We start from the raw sequence: 24,707 nt of genomic DNA, 5'->3' as shown, positions 1-24,707 counted from the left end.
ATCAGCTGCATTGGTGCTCATGGAAAAATTCATGGCACCCTCTCCCCTTTCTCCATAGCCCTTCCCTCTGGTACAGTGCCACACAATCAAGAGGAAACTCTCAGCTCCTGGCTTCTCTCTGGGAAGTAAAAGAGAAGACTGAACGGTACATCTGACTTTTTGAGAGGCTGCCTGAGGGACTAGCTTCTGTCTCATCTGTCTCAGAATGCTAATAGGACCCAGCATACTCTAGATGCCTAGGAGCCACTGAAGACAAAAGCAGAGAAGCTTACTGTTACTCCAGAGAGACCTGCAGTACAGCAGACAGAGGCTGATAGGCTGAGAGGCCTCTCCCTCAGGGGACAAGAAAAGCATGAGATGTGTGTTACAGCTTTTTACAGTGTTACCTTCAGGCTTTATTTCCGTCTTGCCTGTCTCAGAGCAGTGACAGGACCCAGAACACTGTAGATGGGTGGGGGCCACTGAGAACAAAAAAGAGCTAGGCAGCTACTGCTGCCTAAGAGGACCTGTAGTACAGCAGACAGAAGCAAATACAGCTTTGCATCCCTTCCCTCTGCAGGCAAAGAAAAGAGTGGGACATGTGTTTCAACTTTTAGGGGAGCTGCCCAAGAGATTGATTTCTGTCTCTTCTGTCTTGGAGCATGGACAGAACCTTGCATACTCTAGATGCTTAGGGGTCACTGAGAAGAAAAAAGAGCTGGGCAATGTGCTGCTGCTTTAAAGTCCCATAGTAGAACAGACAGAGGACAATAGAGTTCAGTGTTCTCTCCTTTTGGGGAAAAAAAGAACATGCATTCAAAGTTCCAGCTTTTTGGGGGGAATGCCTAAGGTACTGATTTATGTCTAGCCCAACTCAGGATGCTGATAAGACCTAGCATACTCCAGATGCCTGGAGGCCACTGAGCAAAACAAAAAGTTGGGCATCTCACTATTGATTTAACGAACCCATGGTACAACAGACTGATACCAGCAGGAGCAAGAAATTACAAGTTCCTGAAAAACAGAAACCAAAAAATTCCTCTAATTAGTAATCTACATGCACCAGTCCAAAAAAGACACATACACAGAAAATGTTTCAGAAATCTTCAAAATCTCTAGCCAGGATGATTGGTGAGGGTCTATCTCTGTATAACCTGAACTGTTAGGACTGGTAGAGGTGGCAGTCTTGTCAAATGCATGGATACCAACAGGAACTTACAAGAAACTTGAAGAAAATGGGGCAAATGGACCAAGGATACAAAATACATCTCCAGAAACCAACCCTAAAGAAATGGAGATATATAAATTATCTAAAAAAGAATTCAAAATAAACTTCATAAAGATGCCCAATGAGATAAGGAAAATGATACATGGTCGAAATGAGAATTTTAACAGAGATAGAAAACATAAAAAAGAACCAAATAGAAATGTTGGAGCTGAATAATGCAATAAGTGAACTGAAAATTTCATAAGAATGCATCAATAGCAGACTTGATCAAGCAGAAGAAAGAATAAGCACTCAAGACAGGCCATTTAAAATTACCATCTGAGGAGCAAAAAGATAAAAGAAATGTAAAGAAAGCCTGAAGGACTTATGGAACACCATCAAGTGGATCAATATACACATTATGGAAGTTCCAGAATAAAGAGAGAGATGCAAAAGGGCATGAAGTTTATTTAAAGAAACGGTGACTAAAAACTTTCCAAATCTGAAGAAGAAAATGGATACCCAGATTCAAAAAGCCCAACACACCAAATTTAGCATGACTGAAAGAAGTCCACACCAAGCCATATTATAATCAAATTGTTAAAATTCAAAGACAAAGAAAGAATTTTGACAGCAATGAGAGAAAAGTGACTGGTCATAAACAAGGAAACTTCTATTAGTACAGTTCTCTGCAGAAACCTTGCAGGCCAGAAGGGAGTGTGATGATATATTGAGAGTGCTGGAATAAACAAACAAACAAAAAAAAAAAAAAAAAAATGGCAAGTAAGAATGCTGTATGTGGCAAAACTGTCTTTCAAAAATAAAGGAGAGATAAAGATTTTCCCAGGTAAACAAAAGCTGAGAGAGCTCATTACCATCAGACGTTCCTTACAAGAAATGCTAAAAAGAGTCCTTCAAGTTAAAACAAAAAGATGCAAAATAGCAACAGGAAATTATATGAAAGTATAAAGCTTGCTGATAAAGCGAAATGCATATACAAGTTCAAAATACTATAAAATTATAAGGTGGTGCAGAAATCACCTTTAATTCTGATATAGAGTTTAAAAACAAGTGTGAAAATAACTATAACTATAGAAATGTTAATAGATTCATAATAAAGAAAAGATATAATATGTGACATCAATAACATAAAAGTATATGGGGGGAAAGTATAGTTTTTGTATGTGATTGAACATGTTATCAGCTTAAAATAGATTGTTATAACTATAAGATGTTTTATGTAAGCCCCATGGTAAGCACAAAGAAAATACCCATATGAGATAAACGAAAGAAAATGAGAAAGAAATCAAAGCATATTCCTACCAAAAAAAAATTTTAAAAAACCAATGAAACACAAAGAAAGAGAGCAAAAAAGGAAATGAGGGTGAAAAGAGCTGTAAGATGGAGAGAAAACAATTAACAAAATGGCAATAATCTTTCTTATCAATAATTGCTTTATTTTTGTAAGTTTATATATTAATATTATTTTACTTTTTTACATTCTATAATGTTGTTGCAGAGCAGTTGAGGGGAAGGGGGAGAGAAGAAAAGGGAAGGAAATAGGGTGGGTGAAAGAGGAAGAAGGAGGGGTGGGGTCGAGGCCTGTGGTACACCCCTCATTCCTGTAGGGGAGGCCAGGGGGCTTCCAGTGGTGGCTTGGTCATTGCTGGTCTGGGTGCATATGTCGGGGGGGTCTGGCTGAAGCCCTCATACCCCACCAACCCAGCTCAGGAGCCTAGGCACTTCTTGCAGCAGCTCGAAGGTCATTGCTGGGATGGTTGTGGGTGTCAGGGGGTATGGCTGAGGCCCCTAGCCCTCTGCCCTCTTTGGTTTGGTAGCCCAGGGGACTTCTGGTCCTTCAAGGTTTATAGGTGTTCTTTGGTGATGTGAGACGTTTACTAGTTAATATCAAACTTTGTCTCTGGTCTGTGGGTATTTTGTTTTCTCTTTCAGTTCTGTGTTGGATTGTTTGCTGTTTCCACCACTTAAACTCTGCACAGGAACTAATTTGTTGCCCTTTGCTTACTTCTAAAATGGGAGATCTTCCTGTGGGGATCATTACTATAGCTCTGTGGTTGAGTTAAATTGTTGCTTCTCTGCTGATTCCCTGGGGAGGGTTTTCTGTGCAGCTCAGGTTTTAATGGTTTGCTTTCTAGGTTCAACCATGCATGAGATCCGGTACACCTGGGTTGTGTGGAAACTCTGGTCTGGGCCTGAGTCTTTTCAGCAAACTGCACCCCCTGTGGTTCTATATTCCTCACCAGTCTCCACTGAGTGGTCCTTCACTGATTGGGGGGGGGCAGATCAGCTGTCCTTGCTGTGCCCCAGTGTTCTCCCAGTGGGCCTGTCTACCCCACTGCCTGCACTCCAAACACTTCCCATAGGGCAGGCCATTTGCTGGTCCCTTGAGATGACTCACTGGACTCTGAGTGACTCCCTTTTTTCAGCTGTTGTGGCTCCTTGCTCCTATGTGGGTCTACATGAACACTATCAGTAGTCTTGCTGGCCTGTGAGCCACCAAGGCCCTCTTCTCCCCTGAATCCTCCAAGCAATTTCATCCAAAGGGCACAGCTACTGCTTTTGCCAGCTCTTGCTTCATGTACTCACCAGCTCCAGCTTGGAAGTGGCCAGGGTTCAAAACAGTCAAAGCGGTTCTTTCTTTCTCTCATCATGGCTTCTCCCACCTTCATGCACTCCATAGATATCTCCTCCTCTTCTCCTGAGCTCTAGTGACCCCAGCTTGGCTCTCATTGCTTTTTAATAGTTATAAATTGGTTGATTTGCTGAGAGAATGATGTGGGGACGGTCTGCCATCTTGACCAAAAGCCCCCCAAGAGAGCTATTTGAAGTCCTTTACCTTCTCACCTCAGTCTTTTCTATTACCTTGGTTACAGCACAGTTCATTAAGATACTTACTCTTCTCCTTCCTTGTTTTCATGATGATGCATTTTCCTGGTTTTTCTCTCATTACCTCTTCAATTGTTTTGCAGTGCAATGTAGTCTCAATAATTACTTTAAAGGTAAATGGATTAAACTCACCAATAAAAAGACATAGAGAGTAGCTATGAGAGTAAAAAAAAATGATTATATGATATGCTGTCTACAAGAAGCTCATTTTATTATTTTTTTAATTATATATAATCATGGGATTGTTTCAATACATACATATAGTGTACAATGATTCACTTAGGGTAAACAGCTTACCTGTCACCTAAACATTTTTTATTTCTTTGTGGTAATAACATTTATGATCTCTTTTCTAGCTATATAGAAAAATACAATATAATTAGCCATAGTCACCCTAGAACACCCAGGACTTATTCTTCCTATATACCTATAACTTTGTACTCATTAACCTAGCTCTTCCCCACACAGCTTCTGGTTCTCTACTTCTCTATGCTCTACTTCTATGAGAAATACTTTTGTTTTAGATTCCACATATGAGTGAGATCACGTAAACTTGTCTTTCTGTGCCTGGCTTATTTCACTCAACATAATGGAAGAGACTCACTTTAGACTTAAGGACACACATAGGCTGAAAATAAAAGGATGAAAAACGATATTCCAGACAAACAGTAAACAAAATAAAGCAGGAGTGGCCATACTTATATTAGACAAAGTAGACATTAATTCAAAAACTGTCACAAGAGGTAGAGAAGGCTGTCATGCAACTATAACAGGTTCAACCCACTTGGAGGATATAACAATTATAAATATATATGCACTCAACATCTGAGCACCTAAATATATGAAGCACATATTGACAGAACTAAAGGGAGAAATAGACAGCAACAGGATAATAGTAGGAGACTGCAATACCCTACTTTTAATAATAAATAGAACATTCAGACAGAAGATCAAGAAAGAAACAGAAGACTTTAACAATACTATAGACCAAGAGAACCTAACAGATATGTATAGAGAGAACACTCCTTCCAACAGAATCAGAATACACATTCTTCACAAGTTCATATGAAATGTTCTCCAGGATAGATCACATGTTAGGTCACAAAACAAGTCTTAACAAATTTAAAAAGATAAAATCATACCAAGATTTTTCCACCAATGATGAAATGAAACTAGATATTAATACCAGAAGGAAAACTAGGAAATTCACAAATATATGAAAATCAAACACACACTCTTGAACAACTAATGGGTCAATGAAGAAATCAAAAAGGAAATTAGAAGATATCTTGAGACAGATGAAAACAGAAATAGAACATATGAAAACTTATGGGATGCAACGAAAACAGTACTAAGAGGAAAATTTGCTGCAGTAAATTCCTACATCAAGAAAAGAAGAAAGATCTCAAATGAACAACTAAATCTATGCTACAAGGAGCTATAAAAAGAAGAAATTAAGTCCAAAATTAGCAGAAGAAAGGAAATAATAAAAAACAAAGGAATAAATAAAGTAGAGACTAGAAAAATAATTTTAAAAATCAACAACTTCAGAGTTGGTATTTTAAAAAGATAAACAAAATTGACAAATCTTCAGCTAGACTAAGAAAAAAGAGGACTCAAATAAAGAAAACCAGAAATGAAAGAGGAGACATTACAACTGATACCACAGAAATACAAAAAATTATGAGACTCCTGTGAACAATTATATGCCAACAAATAAGATAACCTAGAAGAAATGGATAAATTCCTAGAAACATATAACCTACCAAGACTAAACCATAATGAAATAGAAAATCTGAATAGATCTATAACTAATAAGGAGATTGAATCAGTAACCAAAAGCCTCCCAACAAAGAAAAACCCAGGACTAAATGGCTTTACAGGTGGATTTTAATGAACACTTTAAAAGAAACTAATGCCAATCATGCTCAAACTCTTCCAAAAAATTGAAGAGGATGAAACACTTCAAAATTTTATTTTATGAAGCCAGCATTGCTTTGATACTAAAGCCAGAAAAAAGTCATTGTAAGAAAACAAAAATTACAGGCCATTATTTCTGATTAATCTAGATGAAAAAATTCCTCTGCAAAATACCAACAAATAAAATTAATAACACATTAAAAGGATCATACATGATGATCAAGTGGTATTTATCAGTGGGATGCAAGGAAGGTCAACATATGAATATCAATCAAGGTCATACACCACATTTACATAGCAAAGTATAAGAACTGCATGATCATCTCAGATGCAGATACAGCATTTAACAAATTCAATGTTCTTTCATAATAAAAATTCTCAACAAATTACGTATAGAAGGAGTGTATCTCAACACAGTGAAGACCATATATGACAAAGGCAAGTATTCCCACTCACACCACTTCTATTTAATATAGTACTGGAAGTCCTAGCCAGAACAAATAGGGAAAAGAAATAAAAGACTTCCATATTGTAAAGAAGTTAAATTGTCCCTGTTTGCAGATGACATGATCTTATACATAGATAACCCTAAGGACTCCAGCAAAAAATTGTTACAACTAACAAATGAATTCAATAAAGTTGCAAATACAAAATCAACATACAAAAATTAGAAGCATTTCTATATGCTAATACTAAACTATCTGAAAAAAAGAAGTCAAGAAAACAATCCTATTTACAATAGCTACAGAAATAAAACAAAATACTTAGGAATAAATTTAACAAAGGAGATAAAAGACTTGTACACAGAAAATCATAAAACATTGATGAAAGAAACTGAAGACACAAATAAATGGTAAGATATCCTATGTTAATGGATTGGAAGAAATAATAATGTTAAAATGTGCACACTACCAAAAGTGATCTACAGAGCCAATGCATTCCCTATCAAGATTCCAATGACCTTTTCACAGAAAAAGAAAAAACAATCCTAACATTTTTATGGAACCATAAAAGACACCAAATAAACAAAGAAATATTGGGTAAAAAGAACAAAGCTGGAAGCATAAGACTACCTGACTTCAAAATATACTACAAAGCTATAGCAACCAAAATAGCTTGGTACTGGCATTAAAACAGACATATCAACAAATAAAACAGAATAGAAAGCACAGAAATAAATTCACACATTTGTAGTCAATTGATTTTTGACAAAGGTGCCAAGAAAACACAATTAAAGGGGAGTCTCTTTAATAAAGGGTGCTGGGAAAACTGTATATCTACATGCAGAAAAATGAAATATACAAAAATCAACTCAAAATGGATTAAGGACCAGAAGATAAGAACTGAAATTGAAAAAATACTAGAGATAAACATAGGGAGAAACCTCCATGATATTGGTCTGGGCAATGATGTTTTGGATATGAACCCAAAAGCACTGGCAACAAAAGCAAATAGACAAATGGGATTTCATCAAACTAAAAACCTTCTGCAAAGCAAAGGAAACAATCAGGAGAGCGATGATACAACCTATAGAATAGCAAAAAATATTTACAAACCATACACCTGATAAGGGGTCAATATCCAAAATGTATAAGAAACTCAAACAATTAATAGTAAGAAAATTAATAGCCCAGTTAAAAAATGGGCAAAGACCTAAATAGACATTTCTCAAAACACAAAGAAATGTCCAACAGGTATATGAATATTTGCTCAACATCACTAGTGATTGGGGAAATGCAAATTAAAACTACAATTAGATATCACCTCACACCTGTTAGAATGACTACTATCAAAGAGAAAAGATAATAAGTAGGGAGAGAATGTGGAGAAAAGGGAATACTTCCACACTTTTGGTGGGAATGTAAATTAGTACAGCCATTATAGTGGATTGAATTATATCCCCCCAAAACTCACTGAAGCTTGAATTGTGTCCCCCAAGCTTTGTGTATTAGAAACTTGGTCCCCACTGTGACTGTTAAGAGGGTGGGAAATCCTATTTTGGTAATTGAAAGGTAGAGCCTTGAAGAGGTGATTAGATTGTAGGACCATGAGGAGAAAGTCTCTCTCTCTCTCTCTCTCTCTCTCTCTCTCCCCCCCCCCCCTCTCTTTCTCTCTCTCTCTGCTTCCACCATCTTGCAATGTGAGACCCCTGGGTTACTATCACCACCACCAGATGGACTTTGGACTTAGCTCAGAAACTGTAAGCAATAAATTTTATCTTTTTTTTTTTTTTTTTTTTTTTTTTTGTCGTTTTTTCGTGACCGGCACTCAGCCAGTGAGTGCACCGGTCAGTCCTATATAGGATCCGAACCCGCGGCGGGAGCGTCGCAGCGCTCCCAGCGCAGCACTCTACCAAGTGCGCCACGGGCTCGGCCCAAATTTTGTTATCTTTATAAATCACCCAGTTCCAGGTATTTTGTTATAAGCAACAGAAATGGACCAATACAGCCATTCCAAAAAATACTATGAAGGTTCCTCAAAAAATTAAATATAGAACTACCATATAATCCACCAATCCCACTTCTGGGTATATATTCAATAGAAATGAAATCAGTATGTGGAAAATATATCTTCATTCCCATGTTCACTGCAGCATTATTCACAATAGCTAAGATATGGAATCAACCTAAGTGTCCATCAACAGATGAATGGGTTTTAAAAATGTGGTATATATACAGAATGCAATACTATTCAGCCTTGCAAAATAAAATCCTATCACTTGCAGCAACATGAATGGAAATGGAGGACATTATGTTAAGTGAAATAAGCCAGGAACAGAAATGCAATACTGGATGATCTCACCTATATGTATAATCTAAATAAATGAAACTCAAGGGAGTGGGTGGGGTGGAGGGAAGATGTTTGTCAAAGGGTACAAAATTTCAGTTAAATAGAAGGAATAAGTTCAAGAAATCTATTGTACAACATGGTGACTAGAGTTATAACAATATAATGTGTTCTTAAAAATTGCTAAAAGAGTAGATTATAAGTGTTCTCACCACAAAGAATATGTGAGGTAATGCATATGTTAATTAGCTTGATTTAGCCATTCCATAAAGTATACATATTTTAAAACAACATGTTGTACACAATAAATATGCACAGTTTCGGATTGTCAGCTAAAAATAATAATAAACATATGGTATATGCAAACAATGGAATACTATCAGCCATAAAAAATAATGAAAATCAGTTTTAAGCAATGATGATAATGAATCTTGAGGCAATTATGCCAAGTGGAATAAGCCAGTCACAGAAGGACAATTATTGCATGATTCCACTTACATGAAATATCCAAAGAAGACAAACTCACCAAAGCAGAAAGTAGATTGGTGTTTGTCAGGGAGTGAGAGGAGAGAAAAATGAGGAGTTGCTATTCAATGGATATAACATTTTAGTTATGCAATATGAAAAAGGTTTAGAAATCTACCATACAATATTTTGCTTATAGTTAACAATACTGTACTGTGTACTTATTAAAAGGGTACAAAAGAGTACTATAGTTGCATAATGCACAAATAACATTGCTTGACGATATTGCAATCTAATGATGTAATTCAAAGAATAATTATGGGAAAAGCATTTGCATCAATTTGTCCCTGTTTTCTTAAAAGCAATTACTCAGGGAAAACACAATTCTTTCTGTCATGTAATGTATACTACTCAACCTATTTTGACCACCTTACTAGTGTACCCTTTTTTTTTTTTCTCGGAACCTCCTTACAGCTGACACTTTACTCCACTCCCTGCTCTCAGATTCCAGAAGTGTTACAATTCTGAGCCTAATTCTCAGAATTTCTAGGATCTCAATATGATCATTACTTATCAATCCTTTTTCTCTTCATCATTGCATTATTTCTGTAATCCACTTCTCTCTCCTCCAGTTAAAGATGACTTTGTCAAAACACTACCCTGTCTGGTATTTTACATGCTGTGTAAATAGCTCCAATATCCTGTTGGCAAACCTCTTTGCAGTCTCTACTCTCAGCACCTGATTTCCCAACATTTAGTAAAGGCCCTTTTTGTTTAAGGAACAAACTTAGCTCCTATAAAAAAAAAATGGAGAAGAAGGTGCAGGGTAAATCACATAGAACCCAAAAATAGTGAAGCCTTCATGGAAAACCAGACCTAGAAACTTTTCAGTTTCTTTTCAGATATTAGTATCAGGCTGCTCTTCTTATCTCTCTTTCTCTCACTGCTTAGGAATGTAGGCACTGAGTCAGACTACCTAAATCCAAAATCTCGTTCCACCATTTACTACCTATATGACTTTGGATAAACTATTTAATATAGCCTCAATTTCCCCATCTGAAAAAAGGGGATTGAAATACTATCTTCCTAATAAAGCTGTTGTGACATACAGCTTCTTTCTGCATCTATACTGAATCACTCTTCCTCAACATGACAGCCACCCCAAACTCTGTAATCACAATCACCTGGTTCCTCTCTGTGTTTGGTTCATCATTCTATTTGATCCATGTAATATTGGGTTAACTCTCCTACAATGGCTTAAATATTTGTTGCCCACAGCCAGGATTGTGAGACGGGAGATCTGAGCATGCTAAATTCATATCAGCAATGGAACGTTTTTCGGACATAGTGTCCTCAGTCTATGAACCACATACTCTCGGTAAATTACTGGTCACAGTTAGTCATTTTTCTGCTGCTATTTCCAGGAAACTGATGGCACATATAGGGCTAGATACAAAGCGTACTTATTTCTACTTGAGGACTTTTACCTCTATGGCTCTAAATAGCTATTGCATATTAAGCAAGTTACTTCACCTCTCTAGCCACTGGTTTTCTCAAATGCATAACGTTATTTTTGTAAAGCAGTGTTTCTCAAGCTCTATCTTCATGCAGCCATGGCAGGTGGTGGCTCACAGATATGACACTCTCCCAAGGATAGTAGCACAGATGAGGCGAACAATAGATTACAGGCAATTCCTGGTACTTTCTCTGTAATTTCACGACTTTTCCTCCAATTCAAAAAAATAAATAAAAAGTAGACACATCAGTGGGTAAATCAGTGCACTTGGAACAACATAAATAGATAATTTCCAAGGCCTTTTCCATTCTGAGTTACAATGCAAGACCAGCTCAAAACAAATTCAAAGAAGATCCTTTATATAATCTGAAGTAACAAATTCATTACACTTCTCCAGTAATCTAGTAGACTATTACATTAAATGAGCAAAGTTTGGATAAGTATTCACAAGAAATAGTGTTTCATGTGTACTGGGAGAAAGTAAAGAGGTTGTCCTTTGGACTGTTTGAAGGGCTAATAAAACCACAAAATTATTTCTTATCTATAAACATTTGCAGAATTATTTTATGAAATATTGACAAAGGTATGTGGAGTTTATTATTCAATCCCAAACCCAGTCAACTTTCTTATTCTTAGCACTAATTCAAGAAATAATTAATAGAATACCTTAAATATAAAAAAAGATTCATTTCTAACATTTTTCAAGTTTACTTTTGGATCATTGTTGAATATGGGTACTTCCTTCAGTCAAAAACATTGGCCCTCTTTGCAGAAAAGTTTGACATAAAATAGGCTTAAATGTAAAATTATCTTCCCTCTAAGTTATTAGGATAAAAATAGTTTACTAACAAAAACATTTTATAGTTTTATATTATCTTATTCCAATATTTCTGCAGGGCCTATTACCCTCTCAGGCTATACCCAGTGGGCACATCCCCACACCAATGGCAGAGAAAACAATTCTTTAAGCACAGGATTTCCTGTTCAGTGCCTACAAAATTACAATGACCTTGGTCTGGAATAACTTTGAACCAGTACTTAATAATAGGTAATAATAGCATATATTTGACAGACTTCAGATAAAAATGCAGGTCTACCCACAGAAATGATTTTTATTCATTTTCTATTTTGTTTGAAAGACATTAACTTATGTTTTCTCAATCCCACAAAGTAAATGATACAGTCTATTCTTTACTTTAAGATTATATGTGACTAACCTAAGATAATAAAATGTATCTATTAGGCAATTCTGTACTAACCATTGTGAGACTAAAGTGATAGCATGGCCAACACATTCTGATCAAGACTCATGAAATTTTCAAGTAAATTCTCTCCTCTTTTTTACAGAATAATATGAAAATCATGCTTAAATTGACTCTAGAAGAGAATGGCAATATCTTAATTAGTGGACAATATGGTTTTCACATATTTCTAACCAATCCAGAAAATATTGGAGCAAGCCTAATAAGTGGATCCCAAGAAAAATCTTGAAGGGGAAAAATAGTAATATTTAATTGAACTGATGGGTTGGAGTTTCCCAGGAAAATGCTTAGGTATCAGCCCATTTTGAGTATAACATGAAGTTGCTTTAGAAAGTAGTGGTGGAGATTTTCTAAATATGGCAATTGTAATTCTAAAACTGTAAGCCCCAATTCAAACTTGAAGGGAGGTCTAAATGGAATGACACTTTTCTCAGCAAGCAATGCCACTGACTACGAATAACATAATAAAGTGACTTAACCAAAAAATGTTTTCAACTACCTCATGTAATAAGAAATCTGAAGGTGGGCCGTATCAAGGTTTGTTGATGAGCTAATGATGACAAGTTTATGGGACTTTCTACAGTTCTCTTGACCTTTCCATCATGCTTGCAAATTGGATGCTATCATAGCTCCAGATATTACTTGTCTAAAGGCAGAAATCTGGAAGGAGAAGGAAGCGACCAGTGGGACTAGAGTATGATAAATTTGTGTTCATGTCTCCTTTTTTATAGGGGAGAGAGACATCCTTCCTAAATGTGCTCCAATAAATGTACCCTTACTTCTCTCATTTGTCTGAACAGTCACATGACCATTCCTGGGTGCAAAGGGTTATGGGAAATGGACTACTTGGCTAAGGAAAATAGTATTTCCATGACTGGCTCAGACTACTTTCAAGTCTGCACAAATAAATTTTGGATTCCATTAGCATTAAAAGGGAGTGAGTCTCAGTAAAAAAAAAAAAAAAAAAAAAAAAAAAGGAAATAACTACTGATACATGTAAAACATAAATGAATCTTAAAAGCATCACGCTAAGTGAAAAAAGCCAGACCCAAAAGGTTGTATACTGTATGATTCCGATTTATGACATTCTAAAAAAAGTTAAAACTATAGAAACAGAAATAAGATCGGTGGTTTTACAAAGACTCAGAATGAGGGAAAGGGATTGACTACAAAGAAGCATTAAGGAGATTTTTTCAGATAATTAAAATGTTCTCTATCTTGATTGTGGTAACAGTTACACAACTGTATAAATGTCTCAAAATTCATAGAACTGGATATCTAAAAAGGGTTATTTTTACTACATATATTATATTTAAATAAACAAAAAATGGGGATTTCTCTTTCAAAGTTGTAGTGTATATTACAACTCCCTCAATTAATACTCATATTTCTCCCTGAGACCTTTATTTTATTCCAAAACTTTTCCTGGGGGTCTAGAGTTATATCATATTTTTAAACACTCTACCCCAAAAGTAGCCTACACCTGAATAATCATTTCAGAGACTAGTTAATTAAGAAAAAAAGAAAAATCCAGGTGTTCCGGAAAGTTTCTGGAATAATCTTAGTATTTGTTTTGGTCAAAATCTGTTTCCCATGGTCAGCAGTAACACAGGGAGCCAGACTTGGCCAGAAAATGTTCCTCTGGCTGTGCTCCTTGTACACAGCATTCAGAATCTCTCGTGTCTTTAGAGGATGGCTAATTAAACGTTATCTAATACACATAATAGCAGTCACATTTCAGTATAAAAACTTTTAGAAAATGTTCATCTTACAAAATGTCTTTGATTAGAAATTCCTTACATAGAAAACGTTATTTTAATTTTAAGGTGCTAACCTCTTTATACTGCATCGATTATATCATTAATACTCTAGTTCAAGAAAGGAAAATGTACAGTTTATGTATTTGTTATTTGAACAAATAAATGTGCATATCCTTTAAAAAAAAGGAAAATATAAAATACTAAGAATTTTCTTACAATAATTGGGCGCCAGTACTTAATTGTGTTAAAACAGCCAGTTTAACTTCTCATTTTTGGCTTAGATAATGCCTCTGAATTAATACTTAAGATCATATTGGACAAAATTTTAGACATATTTCCCGATGAGTACTAGACATTTGTCTAATGCTTGAATGAAAGCAGTGTTGGTACAATGAAAACTGAACAGAGAAATCACTAAAAGTAGGTAACAGGGATAATATGCTTATAAATGATATTTCCTGTGACATTATTCCTTTTGGTTTGATTTCCAAAAAGGAATAATGTCACAGGAAATAGTGTTTTTTATAAAGTTACTAATGTGCTAAGTATATAAAACATCGAGTTTGAATAAAATCAGAAATTCAATCATGCAGATCTTTCATATCACATAGACCAAACATTCAAATATTTAAATATTTCTTCTTTACTTTATCCAGATGTTTTGGAATTTTAAATATTAGAAGTGAGAGATAATGGGACCAAAATGAACCGAGCAGAATTTTTATTTTGAGTACGTTTCGATAGTCACTAGGCATTGAATAAATATTTGTGCTTTTTGAAACACTGGACAATCTCCAATATCTATTCTAAAACTTGAATGGTGATTTGCTACTACTTTGCATCCATTCTCTAAATGTGGTGAATTTTGAAAGGTCATTTACAGATCATGTGTACCCCATTAGTTTAGCTTTGGCTTTAAAATGTGCAGCAACTCTGCCAAGTTTCCCAAGCTTCCTTTCAAGTTTTCCAAGCTTCCCTAGCTGAAGATTCATACATAATACCCTTATAAACACAGCAGTTCTGCTGAGTAACCAAACTTAACCTCTCAAAACAAAGCATTTCTATTAAAATAACTTGTTTGGCACATCATTAGGATTGTGCTATTATTAGTTCCAGGCAAACAGATGTCTTCTTGGATAAAATCCAAGCCAAGAATCTTTTTTTTTTTTTTTTGGCAAGTGGGTAATTTGTTAAAATATGCTTTTTCCACCTCAGTAACTTTTAAGCATTAAAAGGAGACGCAATTTTGCAGTTCCATTGGACTTGAATTTTTAGTCTACTCTTTTTCAGTAGATATTATAACAATTAGATTCTTTTGTTAAAAAAAAGCAAGATCATAAATTCTACGTTTTCTAAAAATGTAGATATTCTAGCCAATGATATTAAAGTATGAGACCAAAATATTTATAATCCTTTTGAGAGCATCAATATCCATTCTTTAAAAAAATGAAAACTATGTTAACATTCTTTCCAAAATATGCATAGTGATGTCAAAAATTAAAGCATCTCTCAACAGTACCACCATATGTAAAAAATTTTAAAATATACTAAACACTTACACTGCAATTTTTTCTTTTAACATAGAACAGAAATTTCCTTTTTTATTTTCCCATTTAAACATTTTAGCAATTACCTCCATAATAAAAGTAATTTTTAAAATTTACTCTTTTATGTCTGTACATCTAAAAGTTAAAAGAAGTAAGTTTTGCAAAGACAACACTTGTACCATTATTGCTGATCTTCTTCCTTTCAATAACAGAATACCCCTCAATGCGTGTCAACGCATGGTTGTCCAGCTTGATGCCGCCTTTCCCAGTCTACCTTGCCACTATGAATAGCCATATGACTATATTCTGGCCAACAAGGGGGAGGTCCTTTGAAGACATCAGTTTACCTAATATTTCTCTATACTCTTCCCCTACAGAATGCAATAATTTAATATCCCCAAATTTCTATAGTTTATATTGTTCTATAGTTAATATTGTTCTATAGTTATAGGCTTTTTATTATGTAGTTGAGTTATATTGTGAGTAAATTAACACTGTAATAAGTCTTACTATGCAAAATAGCATGGAGAGGTGGAATTTTCCTGTGAATCTTAAGAAAAAAATCAAAGAAACATTACGTAATCATAACTGTGAATTACTAGTTAAAGAGATGTTTACAATACTTCATCAGCCAGTGAGTATCCCCCTACTCCTTATTGCCGAAAACTTATTAAAATGTTGACCATAGTAAAAACAAATGCCTGAAACAGCACACTTCAATGCTTTTTTATGTACTGTGATTTGAAAAGGGTGTAATTTTTTCCTTTAAAATGTATTAAGAGTTGTACTAAGCAAAATGACAAATCTTTTGCATTCTAAAGGAGATAGAGCCAAATATCAAATAACTTTCACAAATATTCAGCTATTTCTGGCCTATGAAGATATGACACAAGGGATGATTCTTCTATTTAATGTAAGATGAAACTGATGTTGAGATGAATAAAGGTGACGTTAACACAAAGTCAAAGCCAATGATGCTACATTGAATAGACAGACAGAGGAGAAAAAAAGTTAAAAATATCCAACTTATGAATTACCCAACATGTCCTCTTAACAAGAAAGCTTATCAGTCATTATGACACTGAGCTAGTCAATTATTGCTCATATCCTTTAAAATGTATTTATAAACTAGATGATAGAAGGTGGAAATGTTATACTTTTGATCTTCCCCATCAGCCAGATGTCTTTCATAACCTGCTGAAGAAAAAAGCTACTGACTGAAAACCCAAAATACAGATGCAGGAAATATACTCATTACTGTCATTCCTGTGTGAGATTGTTTTCTTTTTCTAGTCCCGTGATGTAGACTGACACCAAAGCTGAACTAATTTAAGCAGCTTATATTGATCTAAATAGGTTAAAAAAAAATTTTTTTAACTTTTGGGTAGACAATTATTACAATGCACAAGGGGGTTACATTATTAAATCTAAATTTCACATCATTATCCTTGGAAAGATAAATAAAAACATGTTTATGAACAAGCAATGATTTAATAATTGTTAACCCAACAACATTCAGGTTCACGGTGCTATGCTGACACCTAGTGGAATAAAAATAGGATCCCAATGCTGCCAAGCAATGTATGTTTGTTTTTAAGCTTCTCACACTTGTAGAATAAATAATACACACACACACACACACACACACACACACACACACACACACACACACACACACACACACACACACACACACACACAAACATGCTACACATATCATAAGTATAAGCCAAAAGACAAGATGGCCAATTTAGTAAGTAATTACTTGAAAGCAATTAAAAGAAGACGCTATTGGATATCAAATAACACCTCACTAAGTTCTATGAAAATTGCATTATTTAAAAGCAACTAGTAGAGTTTTCTTTATTTTTACTTCAACCAAAGTTATAAGTGAACATAGTTTAAAGAATCAATGTTTATGAAGACAAAAGTGACCTTGCCCCTGTACACCCCATTTCCCTTCTCGAGAGGAAAATACTTTTTAACTATTTTAGTTGATTTTTTTAGTGTCTCTATCTTCAAACAACTTCTTAATTTTTCCATTTTCTTCCCACCGTGGAAGTTAAGGATTTACCTTTTACTCACACGTCCTCCACCACACACATTCACCCTTCCCATCGGCTCATCTCACGAAAGAGTCACATCATGCTTTCAGTTAGATCTCTATTCAATATTCAAAATATCATGAATATGTCAGTGGTAATCAGAGTAAAGCCATGTAGTAAACCATAATTATATTTACATTTCTTTTTTTTTTTTTGTCTTTTTCGTGACCGGCACTCAGCCAGTGAGTGCACCGGCCATTCCGAACCCGCGGCAGGAGCGTCACCACGCTCCCAGCGCCGCACTCTCCCGAGTGCGCCACAGGCTCGGCCCATATTTACATTTCTGCACAATAGCATTACCCCTAGAACTAAATCATTGAGAATGTATTGCTTGTTTACCTCTAAGCATGGGTTCCCTAAATAAAGGAGCCTAAGGTAAAATTTGCATGCCAATATTTTACTGGGAGGTGAAAGCCCAGGGGAGCAGGAACAAAGGAAACGAGAGAGGGGCGGGAAAATTGTGCAAGCAAATATGAGAGAACGAATTATTAAACTGATCGCTTGGCATCAAGCACAACTGATTGCTCTATGTTGCTGGACCATCTTCATAGTCTGTATTTCAGGACTGTCTGGAGTGGGAGCCGGGAAACAACTCATCCACCAGCTCCTGTTTCCCAAGGATGTTAAATCCTGAACATTTTCCAGCCCCATTTGTACTAATTTGCTGTGATTTTACCAGGTTTAGTATTGAAAGTCCTGCTTCCCAGGCACCCCCCTCAGTCTCAGGCAAACCAGGGTGACTGGTCACCAGAGCAACATCTCCCACTTACCAGCAAAAGGTCAGCCTGAGGAATGGCGGGGCAGACACATGGCTGGGCAAGAGATGAGGTACTGTCAGGTTGGGCCACATAAGGTCCCTCAGTCTGACCTTATGATGCTGGAACAAAACAAGTGCCCAAAGGCCATCAAAAGAGTTGTGGCCAAGATAACCTGAGGCGGCATATTAAGAGGTATCTGATAGTTTGTTTTTTCTGTCTCTGCCACTGATTCAATGAGAATAGTCTGAAAAGTCCACCAAAAAATCTCCTCAAAACTTTTAGACACATCGGATATTCTATAAATTTCCTCTTCTCGAACCAAATCTGGGGTTTTCTGAACTGCTCCAGTCTGGACTGTTCTACTTGTACACAGAAATTATCCTGGAGATTCCTTCCACTTTACCTTCTGTGAGATTCCCTGTGTCCTGAGTCTTTCTTTTTTCTGTTTTAGTTGTTTGTTTTGGTGGAGTACAAATTTCAGTAGCTTCCTGGAGGGAGAAAAAAAGTTGAGGGGAGTAAATATTTTTAAATCTTGCATGTTTGAAAATGTTTTTTATCCTATCTGCATAACACTAAGTTTGGCTAGGTATAGAATGTAGGTTAGAAATTCCTTTTCCTTATAATTTTAAAGTCATTATTCTGAGTCTTATGGCTCAGTGTTGTTGATGAAAAGTAAAAAGCAGTTCTTATTCTAAATCCCTTAATCTCTCTTTCTCTCTCTCTCTATCTCCTATCTCTCTCTCTCTCTCCCTTTTTCTCCTTCACTCCCTCTTTCTGTCTTCTTTCTCTCTCCCTCTTCTTCCTTTCCTCCTGCTCTTATTCTCTTTCTTTCTCTCTCTCACACACACAAACACATACACACACAGAGTGTAGGATCTTCTGTTAAGTCCCCAGGATTATGAAATTTCACACTCAAGGTCATGACGTTCAGCGCACAGGTGTGTACTGTATAACGTCAGTAATACAGACAGGGTACCCCTTGGAGTGGTTTGATATCCAACCTGTACACCCACACGCAGCAGATGTGCTACACTTGAGGAGGTCTTTCTATCAGTTAACTTATGCCTTTCAGTTCCAGGTAATTTTTTTAATTAATTCTTTAATGTTTTCTTCTTCCTTCTTTTCTCTGGTCTCTTTCTGGAATTTCTACTAATTAGAAATTGGATCTCTTGTACTGTCTTACAATATTTTCTCACTTGAATTCTATCTCTTTGTTTTTGGTTGGTGATGGTTGGGTTTGTTGTTCTGTTTTATTTGCTTTATTTGGGGGGAAATTTTCACAGCTCTTACAGTCCTCTTGAGTTTTCACTTGTCATATTTTAAATTGCTAAAAACTCATTTTCATTCTCTCAATATTTCTTTATTATAGTATTGTGTTCTTTTTTATGGTTCCAGTAGACATCTCCCTGAAAAGATTATGCAAAATTTTTCATGCTTTTCTCTCTGCAGAATCTCTATTTCTTCTCAAAGATTTTTTTCTTTTAGTTATTTGGTCTCTCTTTTAAAGAAGTCTAATCCTTAATTACCAGCTCATATTCAAGACTGGGTAATGGAAAACCCCAGTTTGAAACTCTGAGTGTGCAGGTGATGCTTTCTGACTCTAATAAACACTACAGGTGATCTGCTAGGCCAGGTCATCAGGTAGCCCCTATTGCTGTTATTTAGATCTTTCATCTTGGGCTGGGCAGATTCTCTAGAGAAGACTCTTCCTTTCTTCTTCTTGGAAGATAAATGCCTAACAACCAGTGATTCGGTTGTGAAGTAGAGTAAGGGACTGGGATTCAGTCTCTAGTACGCATATGCTTACTTAATATAGCTTTTCAGTATCATACCACCACCTTCAATTATGCTTGGTATCCTCCAATGTAGAGTCATTCTGTTTTACATCCTCCAGAGAATAAATCTGTACTGATTTACCTGCATGGAAGCAGTTACCTAACTGATAAAAGGAAGGGGAACTGAGGGTGTAACTCTTTTCTAAGCAGCTTTCAATCCATTTTACTAATTTTAGAATGTTATCCCAGTGGACTCTCCAACTGCTGGGTGTAGCAGATCCCATAAATCCTTAGGCTCTTTTGAAATTCTTCAAGGTAAACTGGACTGGTTCTCACCTATTGCAACACAAGTTTCATGTAGACTTTCACCAGTTTTCCATGCCTACCAATCATCAGTCATTCCATCTTCCAAAATTATGTTACTGCTGTCTCCACTCTGATTCCTTTTTACTTGCAGGTTCATGCCTTTCAAAACATTCCTTTACTGTAGCTTGAGTGGAGTTATGGAAGGTAGCTTAACTAGATTCATATGTTTAATTTATCGAGAAATAACCTTGTATCGCTATTAGGCTAATAGACATTTTTGCTGTTTGGATGACTGAGAAGGAAAGCCAAAACATACTGAAAATATTGCTTTATAAGTGTTTCAGTTCAAAAGAATAAAAGATTATATTTAGAGAGTCCAGTTGTGCACCTCTACACCTAAATTACCTTGGAGACATCGTAAATTCATGACTGATTCCTCAAATTTGTGCCTCCCCAAACATGATTTTACTGGTGGCTCAGAATTGCTCAGTCCTTTGCCAACCGGCTCACACTAACAAAGAATCTCACAAAGGACAAGTCTATTAAAAAAAGGATTATGATTTATCAACTTAAAATAAGAAATATATTATCAAATGAATAAAAATATTCAGGTTTTACAAATTGCAATTTCTGTGCTCAAAGTACAGAAGGCCAAACTTAATAACAGGTTATTTAAAAGAATAAAACTTTAATTATTAATGGCATGATGCTGTATTAGTTTGATGTACTCTGCGTAAATTTGCCAGTCAAACCATTGTCAAAATCTTTAATTATAAATAATATCAAAAGTTTAATGTCAACTTATGCCTCTTTCTGAAGGAAAAAAAAGGATATTGCACTTATTGCATTGAGTCCAAACTGATATATCTAACTTTTTAATATGCATCTACATTGAAAGTCCCACAGGCACCACTATCTTAACATGTTTTTTTTTTTTTTTTAACATGTTCAAAACCTGGACTCAACTTCTTCCTTCCCGACCCTGTTCTTTCTTCTGTTACCCATCCCAGGGGTTTGGGGCTCATCTTTGACTATTTCCTCTCCCTATCATCCATATTCTATGAGTTTTTAAGGCATTTTGATTCTATACCTTAAACCCTTTTTGTCTTGTATATCTCCACAACCATTAAGTTAATGCAGAACCTCATTTTAATTAATTATTTGGTTACAAAAACAAAAACACAAACAGAGATTCACTCAAGCTAGTTCAAGCAAGAGGGCTTATTATCATAAACAATTGAAAAATCACACAGTAATCATGGAGGAGAGACAATAAGAGATGTACCTCGGTGAGGTTAGGACTAGAGAGTTTTTTAGATTCTTGGTAGCTCTGGGAACTTTGGCAGCGAGAGTCCACAAAACTTTACTCTAGTGCTCTGCTAGTAATGTGACTATGCAGCACTTCACAGATCTGCTTGCTTATTACTATCCCCACAAAAAAAAGAAAAAAGTACTTCCCTTCAAGTCCTAGTTTATTTCTAATAAAGGAAACCTAGATCATCTTCACAAGCCAGACCACTGAAGTCAGACTGGTCTATGAATGCTTGTTGAATACAATGTCCACCCCTGGTCCAAACAGCTGTAAATAGGTGCAACAGCTGTAATAGGAGAGAGCAATGATGCATGATACCTCCCACTCACCCATTCACCAATGATTCCAGAAGGAGAAAGTCACTGAGACACAGGGACAGATGTTAACTACAGCCCTCTTTTTTTATTCTTTGTCTTACTTACGCTAACATTGCCCTAACCTATGTAGAACTACACCAGTGGAAGTAAGGAAACAATTTTTGGAAATAAAAAGATGGGATAATATTCACATGGATATTAGTTGCAGGGCATCATTTCACTTTGAGATTTTCCCCAAGGCTTAGGTCAAAATACCATATATTCTCGCTGACTCTGAAAACACACACACACACATCCATTCCTTTTGCTTAGGAAAAGTAAGATTTTTCTATTTATAATCATATTCTATGGCTATATCCCAAGAATTGCAGGTGTTGTGATTTTTTACAAAGGCAATGTTCAATAATATATTCAAATTACAAATAAGCTAAATTCAGTTCCTGTGGCATAGTTGAAAATAGTGCCAAAATAAAATCAGAAAAATCACCATCTGGATGTTAAAGACAAGAGATAGACTGAATGTATTTTCTGAGTTAATGATTAAACAATTAAGACAAAATAAGACGTGATTTTATTTAACAATAATTTAATTTTTTTTACATAGACCCTAATGTCAAATACTTATACTGGCCCATGAGGTCTACAAGAAAGATTCTCCAATGAATAAGATACTTAGATTTACACATAGACTATTGGAAGTTGTACATACGTTTAATGAACTCTCAAAATGTCTTCATATTGATTTTTGATCAGTATGGTAACTAAGGTAATATTTCCACATATACTCATAGGAAAGATTCATGAATGCTACCAAAAATTGTATAACAAATCTTAAATTAGACACGGCTTTTATGGCAAGTGAACAATAAGAGATAATTAGTTAAAGTAAGCTTTAAAACAACATTTAATCCTTTTTCATTTAACTTAAAACAAAAACTACATAATCATAGACTATTAAGGCTGAAACGTTCCTTAGATGATACTTATTACACTCTCCCACCTGTGCAAGAAAACTGTCCACAGCATCCTTGAGTTATGCACATTTGATATGCCTTTAAATGTTTTCTGTGATGAGTCTCCAAACATTGTAAGAGAGACAGTTCATTTTTGGACAGTTGAAATTCTCCCAAAGTTTCCTTTTATAGTGAGCCAATGCATCAAGTCCTCTAGAATGACATAGACCAAAATTTTACCCTTTCACATGTGTGCCTTTTTAAAAAGTATTCTCTCTTAATTGTTCTAATAACCCCTCATAAAATATAGAGCCTAGAGACTTTCTAATGCAGTTGGCAGCTAAAACAAAGGCATCTGACTGTACTTGACTCCTTTATAACATAAAGATTAAATACACGCAAAACAACAGGAGAAAAGCTGGAACACTGACCAGCAATATTTGAAGTGAACTGTGCCAGAGGAACCAGGAAGACACACCATGTAGACTGTACTAGTCATCAAGGAACTTGTTTACAAAAATAATGACTCTAACCATGACTATGTGAGCTGCAGCAACAGTGGGGACAGCAAAAAAATTTCAGGAACAGCTGAGTCAGGAGATCTAGAAACAAAGAAAGCCACACAAAATAAAATATTAGTGTCATGAGTAGGGAGTTTCTCCCTTTAACATCAGGACTCTTCTTTGATACTATAAACAACACACATAGAAAGGAGTTTGGACCACACTGGATATAGCTCCTGAAAAAAAAGTGTTTCACAAAACATGAGAAGAAACCTCACAGAGACAATCTCCCCTAGCGGTATTGACCACAGTCCTAGTTTCTTCCTATTCCTGGATCACTGAACTGTGAACCATCTCAACAGCCTAAAATGTTGCAGGAGGATTCTAACAATTTCTAGTAAAAATTGAGGCGAAACTAGAAGAAATTACCCCCTTTTAGGTAATTACCCCCTTTTAGTGGCAAATACCTTTTTTTGCCCCCTTGTAGGGGCAAATATCAAGCCTAGAAGAAATTACCTTATTAAGGATGGATTAAAAAGAAAGAGGCAACTAGAAAAAGATTCTGTAACAACAAAAAGGCACACCTCTCAAGAGGTAGAGGAAGGTTGTGCTTTTAAAAAAGGAGGTTACCTCTTGCTGGAGCATTCCCAGGGAAGTTAACCACTTTGGGGTTTCTCACTGCTCAGAAGAGATGGGCTTTGAGTAATCCTTTGTGTCTCCATCACCCAGGGGAAGTGGAGTGACAAATTCGTGGGGTCGAAGCAACGCAAAGCAACAAAATCACACTTTTTCCATTTGAAGGTATATTTCTCCCCGTGATTCTAGGAAAATTTTGCTATTATGTCTTTGATAATTTCCTCACCTTTATCCTGACTTTTGGAAATTGTAATAGACTAAATTTGTAAATCTTAGATTAACCCTCTTTCTTTCTTTTTAATATTTTACATCTTGCTTTCTTTTTGCCTTATATCTAGATCATTGATTTTAGCTTTCAAAATTTCTATTGAATTTTTTATTGGACAATCATTTCTAAAACCAAAATGTCCTTTCTTATTCTGATTGTTCTTTTAACAACTTCACCTTGTGGCTGACCAGACTGTTTTAACCTCCCCTCACCCTTACCCATTTCACAGTTCACCAATTTGTTAAAGTTGCCTTTCCATTTTTCCCAGGTATTTTTTGTGTGTGGCCTCTAGATTATAGATTATAAACACATACATAGCTTCTGCCAAGACTTGAAAGGCAGTAGTGAAGCTCTTGGGACTATGCAGCCCAACTAGCAATCACAGTTATAAAGTCCTTTGCTTTTCCTGCCTCAAAGAGAATGT

Source organism: Cynocephalus volans, chromosome 1 (genome assembly GCF_027409185.1).
Source record: "Cynocephalus volans isolate mCynVol1 chromosome 1, mCynVol1.pri, whole genome shotgun sequence".
NCBI lineage: Eukaryota > Metazoa > Chordata > Mammalia > Dermoptera > Cynocephalidae > Cynocephalus > Cynocephalus volans.
The sequence above is the reverse complement of the archived record's forward strand: the minus strand, read 5'-3'. Positions refer to the sequence as shown.